Consider the following 9386-nt stretch of genomic DNA (forward strand, 5'->3'; position numbering starts at 1 on the left):
TAGTAAGACTTGTTTAAAACTTATTTAAGATTTTAGATTCCTATATGTTGAATGTATGCACCATCCTGCCAAAGTAAATTCCGTGTCGGTGTGAACTTTCATGGCGAATAAAACCCTTTCTGATTCTGATTCTATTGTGGTTATTGTTGTTGTTATTTGACTTGCATCCCACTGGGATTTTTGCACACAGAGTTGGTGTACGGTGCTATTTCAGGAATATTTTGATATTTTTTCCTGTATTTTCTGTTTGCACAGTCACATAATCATTTTAAGATGTTTTCTTGTTCATGTTTTTTGTTTGTTGCGGTTGCACCCGATTCAAGAGCCGAATGGCTCACAGGGCTATACCAAATAAATAAACAAATGAACTGCAATGAACTAATATCGAAATGTACATTAGCATAATTTATTCATACTCTATTTTTTTATTTACGGAGAAGCTCATTGTGGGAGGAGCGTGTCCCGTTCCCCGGAAGTGACGTCATGTCACCTGCTGCCGCGTGACGTCACGAGATAACAGGAAGCTATCACTTCCTGCACTGAAATCCGAGGTGAGAAATTCTCATTGCGATTGTGGTTGTTGTGGTGGTGGTTGTGGTGGTTGTTGTGGTGGTTGTTGTTGTTTACCAAGGTAGAGCCTCGCTCTCTCTCGTAGGGATGTCAATTGAGTAGCAGCGAGCATGGGAATCGATGTCCAGGTTGGAACTTTACAGCGCGGGGCCTAGCCACGCGGGGCCTTGCCTCCTGCCCTCGCCTGATTGCGTTTACTTTAATTATCTCGCTTAAGTTTAATTTGTCTTCACCCGGCTCGCCACTTTGTAACTTTGTTTTATTGTAAATATTCACGCAGTTTTTTTTTTCACCAGGCCAAGCCCGCTTGAGCTGCTATACCGCTCTTGTTATCAGAAGCGACCTGCCCACAACAACACAAGGTGAGGCTTTGTCAACGTGTGTGAATGTTTTGACTTAAAACTTTGGTGACTGCAGGAATTAATATTCTTGTTTCTTTCGGTAAAGTTACGTAGATAGAAAATAAAATAAAAATAAAATAAAAAATTTAAAATAAAGCAAAAAACCCACGACGTTTCGATCGCAACACAAGTGGTCTTTATCTTATTGAATTTAATCTGTTATTTTTATTTTCTATCTACGTGACTTTACTGAAAGAACCAACAATACGTGTGTCAATGTCTATCGGTCAAAGACGCTAAACGGAGTGACACACAAACTCCAAATATACAGCAGGCGTCAGGGTCGGGATCGAACCCACGACTTCCTGTATACCGGGTGAGGTAGTTAACATCTCACCACGGAGAGAGACACGCAAACTCCAGTTAGCCTCGGATATGTTCGTTGATCCTCAATTAATTACTTGGTGGAGTGAGGAAGCATTCATGCCAAGCAGATGAAGGTGGCCAGGCGTGATTCTAGACACGTCACCACCTGTTTACCCAGTGACAGTGTACAGTTTGTGTTTGCAGTAACGTCTATTAACTCTGTTGAACACGGAGGTTATATCATAACAGTAGTTTACTTTTGTTTTCCTCTGGAACTCTTTGTAAGAATGGAAACAGGAAGTTAACACAGCACACACATTCAGCTGAAGTCGGAACTGTTCATCCCAGCATTTAAGAACATCTGAGCCTGGATTCGCACCTCTAAGCTGCGATTGAACATTAATTTATTAATTTCTGCATAACACAAATAGTATTGTTTTCAACACCCTTTGCTATGTCAGCTGAATTTAGCTCTCATAAATATTCCTTTTGTAGCCAGACAGCCGAAATTGTGTACTCGGAGTTTTGGGTGAACATTCATTTTGAAGATACGAGGGCTTCCAGGCATGTTTATGACCATTTGCCCTCTCATTGTGTGCCATAACAGCCCGTGTGATGAATTTGGGAAACGTTTTACTACATCATGAATATATGAATATAGACGTGTAAGTCACATGTGACTATATATGCATTTCTCTGTGCCTCGATACTGACGTGTAGATGGTGTGGGTATTATTTTTTTCTGTCTGCAGCTGACGCTTCCTCTGACGCTTCCTCTGCAGAATTGGTCTGATGGAGCAAATGTACTCAGCGCAGCTCGGTATGACAAGGCAACAATGCGACTGGCGTGCATACAGCACGGATCGGACTGGAAATTTGACACAGCACCAGAGAACACACACAGGAGAGAAACCCTTCAAGTGCAGTGTGTGTAACAAGGCATTTGAACGGTCATTTGCTCTTAAAATACACCAGAGAACACACACGGGAGAGAAACCCTTCAAGTGCACTGTGTGTGGGAAGGCGTTTGCGCGTTCATCTACTCTTGTAATACACCAGAGAACACACACGGGAGAGAAACCCTTCAAGTGCAGTGTGTGTGGGAAGGCGTTTCCACATTCATCTACTCTTGTAGAACACCAGAGAACACACACGGGAGAGAAACCCTTCAAGTGCAGTGTGTGCGTGAAGGCGTTTGCACAGTCATGTGCTCTTGTAAAGCACCAGAGAACACACACAGGAGAGAAACCCTTCAGGTGCAGTGTGTGTGGGAAGACATTTTCAGATTTATCTACTCTTAAAACACACCAGAGAACACACACGGGAGAGAAACCTTTCAGATGCACGATCTGTGGGATGGCGTTTACACAGTCATGTAATCTTGTAACACACCAGAGAACACACACGGGAGAGAAACCCTTCCAGTGCAGTGTTTGTGGGAAGGCATTTTCACGGTCATCTTCTCTTAAAAAACACCAGAGAACACACACGTGAGAGAAACCCTTCAAGTGCAGTGTGTGTGGGAAGACATTTTCAGATTCATGTAATCTTGTAATACACCAGAGAACACACACGGGAGAGAAACCCTTCACGTGCAGTGTGTGCGTGAAGGCGTTTGCACAGTTAGCTGATCTTGTAAAACACCAGAGAACACACACAGAAGAGAAACCCTTCAAGTGTACTCTGTGCGGGAAGCCGTTTGCAGATTCATCAACTCTTCGAAGACACCAGAGAACACAAGCATCAGAAGATCCACAAGGAGTGGAGTCTGAAATCAGCTTGTGAAAGTCAAAGTGCCGCAATGAGCCCATCCCTCATGAAACAAGAAGCGGACGAAAATCCCAGCTTGGACACTTTTAAAGGTATCAAGGTGAAATATGAAGAGGTGATGGTGAAATGTGAAGAAGTGATGAGCGAAGAAGTGAAGGTAAAATGTGAAGATGAAGATTCAACTCCAAAATGGGAACTTCACATCGTGAAGCAGGAGGAGAATTCTGACTGAGTCAGAGTGAGGCAACTCCCAGCAGTTTGTGGAAGTGGAGGTGTGGGTGGACTTGCTCCTAGATAATACAAAGTCAAGCGGAGACCCGGTAGATGTGTAAGCCAGAGACGATGTCGCTACAATAGATGCACCTTTGTCACAGGCCTTTAATGACAAGAACGTGAAGTTGAACACTTTGTGGGCCCGTGGGTTGGGTAGATCTCTAACCAGGAGCAAGAGCCAATAAGCTCCCAAGCATTCACTATGTTATCATAATAATTGCTTTTACATGGTGCTTGCTTAATCGCCTCAGCAACTCGGAGTTTTGTATCTCATCTCACGCTCGAAGAGCATCCCCAAGTAGCAGCTGCCCCTGTGTGGTACAAGGTGGTGTCCCTGCACCGGCCTGCATGTGGACAAGAGCCTGTCATCTTCTTTGGTTCTTTCGGTAAAGTCACGTAGAATAAGAATAAAATAATAACATAAAACAATAAAATTCTCACGACGTTTCGGCCACAACACAAGTGGCCTTCGACAGGTGAAAGGAACAAACCTGTCGGGACGACAGAGCTACAATGAACGCTGCTAAGATTCTACGTGACTTTACCGAAAGAACCAAAGAAGATGAATCCTTGCAGTCACGAAAGCTTTAAATCGAAAAAAAGAGCCTGTTAGTAGGGGGCGATGATTGATGTGTCATCTCAGTTGTGTAGTTTGTAGGTAATGTTTAGAATTTGCTACATTTTCACTCAGACACCAGCATGCAATGGCCTACTCGTTTTGAATGACACAATAAAAGCTTTTTGTTAATACGATGTAACGTGATGCAGTATATTTCACTGCAGTAATCCAATTTTGTTAATATGCCTGTCAATAATTTAGAATGTATACTTGTCTGGTTTTGTGCATACTTGCAACATTTGATCCATAAGGGTCAAACAATGATTAAGTGATGTTAGGACAAAGTGTGTGTGTGTTTGAAAGTAACCTGTACAGAGAACTCAGGTGGGACCCGTTGTTCTTGTGATACAGGTCAAACGGTGTTTTTGTGTTCCACGAAGCATCTGGAGCAACTCATTGTCTTTGAAATAGGTAGCACGCTCGGATCATTCATCAGTTACAAGGCATACCACTTGAAAGTTACACTATAGGAGGAGGTACATTCTCTACAACACGAATTGTAGTTTTGTCTTACGTGTTGATGTAGATTTTGTCTAACTAGGACTAGAAATGCTCCTTGCTGATTGACGTCTGGATGTTCTTTACCTATCGGTTGAAGCAAACCCCACTGCTGTTGAGACGCTGTGCACCAATAAGGGTCCAACACGTTGATGGCCTTCAGGCCAGGAAAGTCACAACATTTGCACACGAAGGACGCATTCACGCAAGCACCCCATGCTCCGTTTTGAAGTTTTAAAATGAAACATCTTTGAATTGTGTTGTGTTTTGATTTAGATTATTTCTTCATTAAAAGTTAATTTTACATCCGGAAGTCTTCGTTGAGAAGGACATTTCGTGTGAATTTTCTCTCGTCGTTAAGTAGACGGCCTTGCCGGGGGTTCGGTTCGATGCGGACTTTCACCTGTTTGGGATTGCGGGATGGAGATAAGGCGACACGGAGCTGCTGGTCGTCTGCAGATCGATTCCAACGTAATTGAACGTCTGTCCCTGCGCCTCCGTCATTTGCAGGGGGCGCTGTAAACCTACACGCGCCCCCTGCATGAAAACAACAGAAAGTGCAGCGTTCATCACGGATAAAGTTGTGCGCTTATTTTTTAAATGTTATTCTTTTATAAGGTGATGTTGATATCGAAAACTGACACATAGCTGGCATGCCATAAATAGGAAATTAACTCTGCTTATTCGAATCAATGTATTCATATATGTTGATGAACTGTTTTCAAGCAGATTTTGTGTCTCTAACGGCGACTATAGGGACCACGTGATTGTTTAAAAATGTCTCTGATTATAACTATAATTGCCTACAATTCGTCATGTGTAGCTTATTTAGACTATAATTTATTCACTACCCAAACTGTATTGACTTGAAAACATAGAGCTGATATTTATTCTTGGTTCTTTCGGTAAAGTCACGTAGAAGGGAAACAATAAAATAACAAAAATATAAAACAATTACATTATCATGACAATTCGACTGCAACACAAGCAATCATCATCAGGTGTCACACACAGGCACACACACAGAGACACAGGCACACACAGATACAGGCACACAGTGTGTACACACACAGTGTGCACATACACAGTGTACACACACAGTCTGTACATACACAGTATACACACAGAAACAGTGTGTACACACAGAAACAGTGTGTACACACAGTAATGTCCACGTTGTAGTTGCTGAGCTCACGCACCCAAGAGGTCTCTGTTGAAGAGATGGAGCAATGGAAAATGAATCTAAATCAACTTAAACTCCATTCCCGCTCTGTGACGTCACCACTCAGCATGACCTCATCGCTGTGAAACGCCAGGGGGAGGTGTGCCTCGCTAGTGACGTCATGTCACCAAGGTATTCACCCCACCCCCGTCCACCGCGCCCTTGAGCGTGACGTCACCTCTGCTTGGTCACTGCCGATTCTGTTCCGGTACAATCCTTATTTGGGCAAAGCTACGCCCAGTGACTGGTGGCTCATTAACATAATGTTTCTGTTAAAGCCGTCGCGAGTTTATTGCGACGGGTTTAGCGCCCACGCTCCCATTGCTCGACATATGGGCCGACGTCATTAACATAATTTATTCAGTTACAGAGCCGCACGTGGGAGGGAAGTGACGTCATACTACTTCCTGCTGTCGCGAGGCAACAGGAAGCTGCCGTGTGCGCGCTTGCACTGAAATCCGAGGTGAGAAATTATCATCGTTGTGGTGGTGGTGGTTGTTGTGGTGGTGGTTGTTGTTGTTTACCAAGGTAGAGCCTCGCTCTCTCTCGTAGGGATGTCAGTTGAGTAGCAGCGAGCATGGGAATCGATGTCCAGGTTGGAACTTTACAACGCGGGGCCTAGCCACGCGGGGCCTTGCCTCCTGCCCTCGCCTGATTGCGTTCACTTTAATTATCTCGCTTAAGTTTAATTTGTCTTCGCCCGGCTCGCCACTTTGTATCTTTGTTTTATTGTAAATATTCACGCAGTTTTTATTTTCTTTTGTTAGCAGGCCAAGCCCGCTTGAGCTGCTATACCGCTCTTGTTATCAGAAGCGACCTGCCCACAACAACACAAGGTGAGGCTTTGTCAACGTGTGTGAATGTTTTGACTTAAAACTTTGGTGACTGCAGGAATTAATATTCTTGGTTCTTTCGGTAAAGTCACGTAGATAGAAAATAAAATAAAAATAACAGATAATAATTTTTCTTTTCTTAAATGAAGCAAAAAACCCCACAACGTTTCTATGGCAACATTAATGTTGATGCGAGGGCTTACAGGAATATTTATGACATTTGCCCTCTCATTGCGTGCCATGACAGTGCTGTTTGCACAGTCACACACAGTCACTGTAGGATGTTTTTCTTGGTCGTGTTTTTGTTTTGTTGCTTGTTGTGGTTGCACCCGATTCAAGAGCCGAATGGCTCACGGGACTATAACCAAAAAACTGAAACCGCGTGATGAATTTGGGAAAGTTTTTCACTGCATCTCCAAATATATATAAAAGGCAAAGTTGTGATTGTGTGTGTTGTCTGTTCAAAATGTTTAGCGTACTTCCCGACATGCAACAAACTGGAAGTTTGCCATGTGGGTACTTTCCAGACTGTACACCGTGCAAACATTATACAAATACACTTTTGTGTTGTTTTAAGGGGGACGGGGGAGCTCAATAATGTATAGATTTTTTGCACGGCAAGTGAGCTGTGACGTCACACCTGTCACGTGCCCCTCGCACGTGGAAGCGTCACGCATTGTAGTGTAGCGGTTAGCGTTGTCTGTGTGTGTGTGTCTGTGTGTGTGTCTGTGTGTGTGTGGCCCGTGATCACAAATCTCTATTTAACTCCATCAAAAAAGTAACCTGCAGCGCCACACCTATTACCATCATTAGGGGAAAAAACGGTGATCCAATCTCCGACCCCCAGGAACAGGTTTGCAGATTTGCTGAGCATTTCTGTGAGGTCCTGGGGGAGGGAAAATCCCTCAGCCAGGAAAACATCGTGGCACAAAATGAGGATGACCCTGCTGAGGCTGCGGTGCCTCAAATATTCGAAGAAGTCACCCCCTGTGAGTGGCTGGCTGAGGTGCCATCTGTTGAGGAAGTACTGAAGGCGATCCGGAGTCTGAGACCAGGAAAGGCAGCGGGCAGAGATGATCTCCCAAGCGAAATGCTGAGGGAGGGCGGCGTTTGTGCACAGACTGCCCTATATGACATCATAACAACAGTCTGGACCACTGGACGGGTTCCGCAGGATTGGAAGGATGCCCTGGTGGTCCCTCTTTTTAAGAAGGGGGACCGCACAGACTGTAACAACTACAGGGGCATCTCACTCCTCAGTGTGCCGGGAAAGGTCCTGGCAAGGATTATTCAGCATCGCCTTGCCAGGCATGCTGAGGAGAGGCTTGCGGAGCCCCAATGCGGTTTCAGGATAGGGCGGTCCTGCACAGATGCCATATTTTCTGTCCGTCTGCTACAGCAGAGGTGTAGGGAATTCCAACAAGACCTACGTCTCTGCTTTATTGACCTGGTCAAGACCTATGATACCATCAGTAGGCCTGGGCTCTGGGTCGTTCTTCGTGCTTTTGGAGTACCTGACCCTCTGCTCACGATCATTAAGGACCTTCATGATGGTGAGCGGGCCCGGGTAAAACTACGTGGCCGGGAGTCAGAGCCATTCCCTGTACACCTTGGGGTGCGACAGGGATGTCCTCTGGCTCCCACATTATTTAACATCTATTTTGACCACGTAGTTCGTGAAGCCTTCAATAGCTGTACCGGGGGAATCTCCATATGGTACAGATATAATGGGAGGCTGATCGATGCCCGGGTGCGGTCAAGGAATGGCTCCCTATTGCTCAACCACGTTATGTATGCTGATGATTTGGTAATAGCTGCTCAGTCAGAGGAGGAGTTGGAGACGCTGCTGCTGAGATTGGAGCGTGCCACTAAGAGGTGGGGCCTTACCATCAGCCCCACCAAAACTAAGCACCTGCCTGGGTATTTTGTACCATCGGACACTCCACCCCCACAACTCCCGATCGGTGATGGGCCAGTTGTGGAGAGAGTGGAGAGTTTCCCATACCTGGGCAGTGTGCTTATGACTGGCTCCAGTTTAACAGCAGAGGTCTCACTCCGAATCAGTCGAGCGGCAATATCTTTTCATCGGTTGCGTAACGCTGTGTGGAAGCTACCTGGTCTGTCGCTCCGCACTAAGCTTCAGGTCTTCTCGGCCACGGTCATTTTCTCCCTTCTCTACGCTTGCGAAACGTGGACCCCCCTAATGGAACATCTTCGCCAGTTAGAAACATTTAGGCTGGCCTGCCTACGATCCATCCTGGGTTTAACCAGACTGGATTGTGTGAGGAGCTCACAAATCCTTGAAAGATCTGGGCAAGGTCCCATCGGTGAGCTCCTCCGGCGGGCAAGGCTGCGATGGCTGGGTCATGTAGCCCGCATGCCCAGCCACCGCATGCCAAAACAGCTTTTGTTCGGCCGGATTGAGGCGGCAAAGCGGGCGCGGCACGGGCTAGAGAAGAGATGGAGTGATGTGGTACAGGAGGACGTGGAGCTGAGTGGACTTGCCGATGACTGGTACCAGCGGTGTCAAGATCGGCCTCTGTGGAGGAGGCTCATGAAGGATGCTACTGGGCAGTTGGAGGTAGTCGCCCTCCAACAACAACGGAGGGCGGAGGAGCGACGCTCACAACAACGAGCGGAGCGCCGGGTGGCTAAAGCACAGCAGGTTGGCACAGTAGGGGGCACAGGTGGTGCATCAGCCAGTCATCTCAGTCAGTCGACCCGTGGCACCTGGGTCTGCCCCGTGACCTCCTGCCAGCGGGCGTTCGACACTTCACGTGTCCTCAGGGTGCACATAGCCTGGCACAAGCGTCGTGGTGACGTCACCGCCACTTAGTGGCGAATGGCGGTTGTTGTTGTTGTGTGTGTCTGTGTGTTTGTGTCTGTGTGTGTGT

General features: G+C 46.2%; 1 pseudogene; it reads left to right on the plus strand.

Annotated features, from left to right (window-relative positions):
* The window catches only part of LOC142915635 (uncharacterized), a 139867-nt pseudogene extending 135117 nt beyond the window's left edge, over window positions 1-4750 (plus strand).
* Window positions 4751-9386: the final 4636 nt, after the last annotated feature.

Source organism: Petromyzon marinus, unplaced genomic scaffold, assembly GCF_048934315.1.
Source record: "Petromyzon marinus isolate PM22_M1 ecotype Great Lakes invasive population unplaced genomic scaffold, UKy_Petmar_22M1.pri1.0 PM_G_Scaffold_33, whole genome shotgun sequence".
Lineage (NCBI taxonomy): Eukaryota > Metazoa > Chordata > Hyperoartia > Petromyzontiformes > Petromyzontidae > Petromyzon > Petromyzon marinus.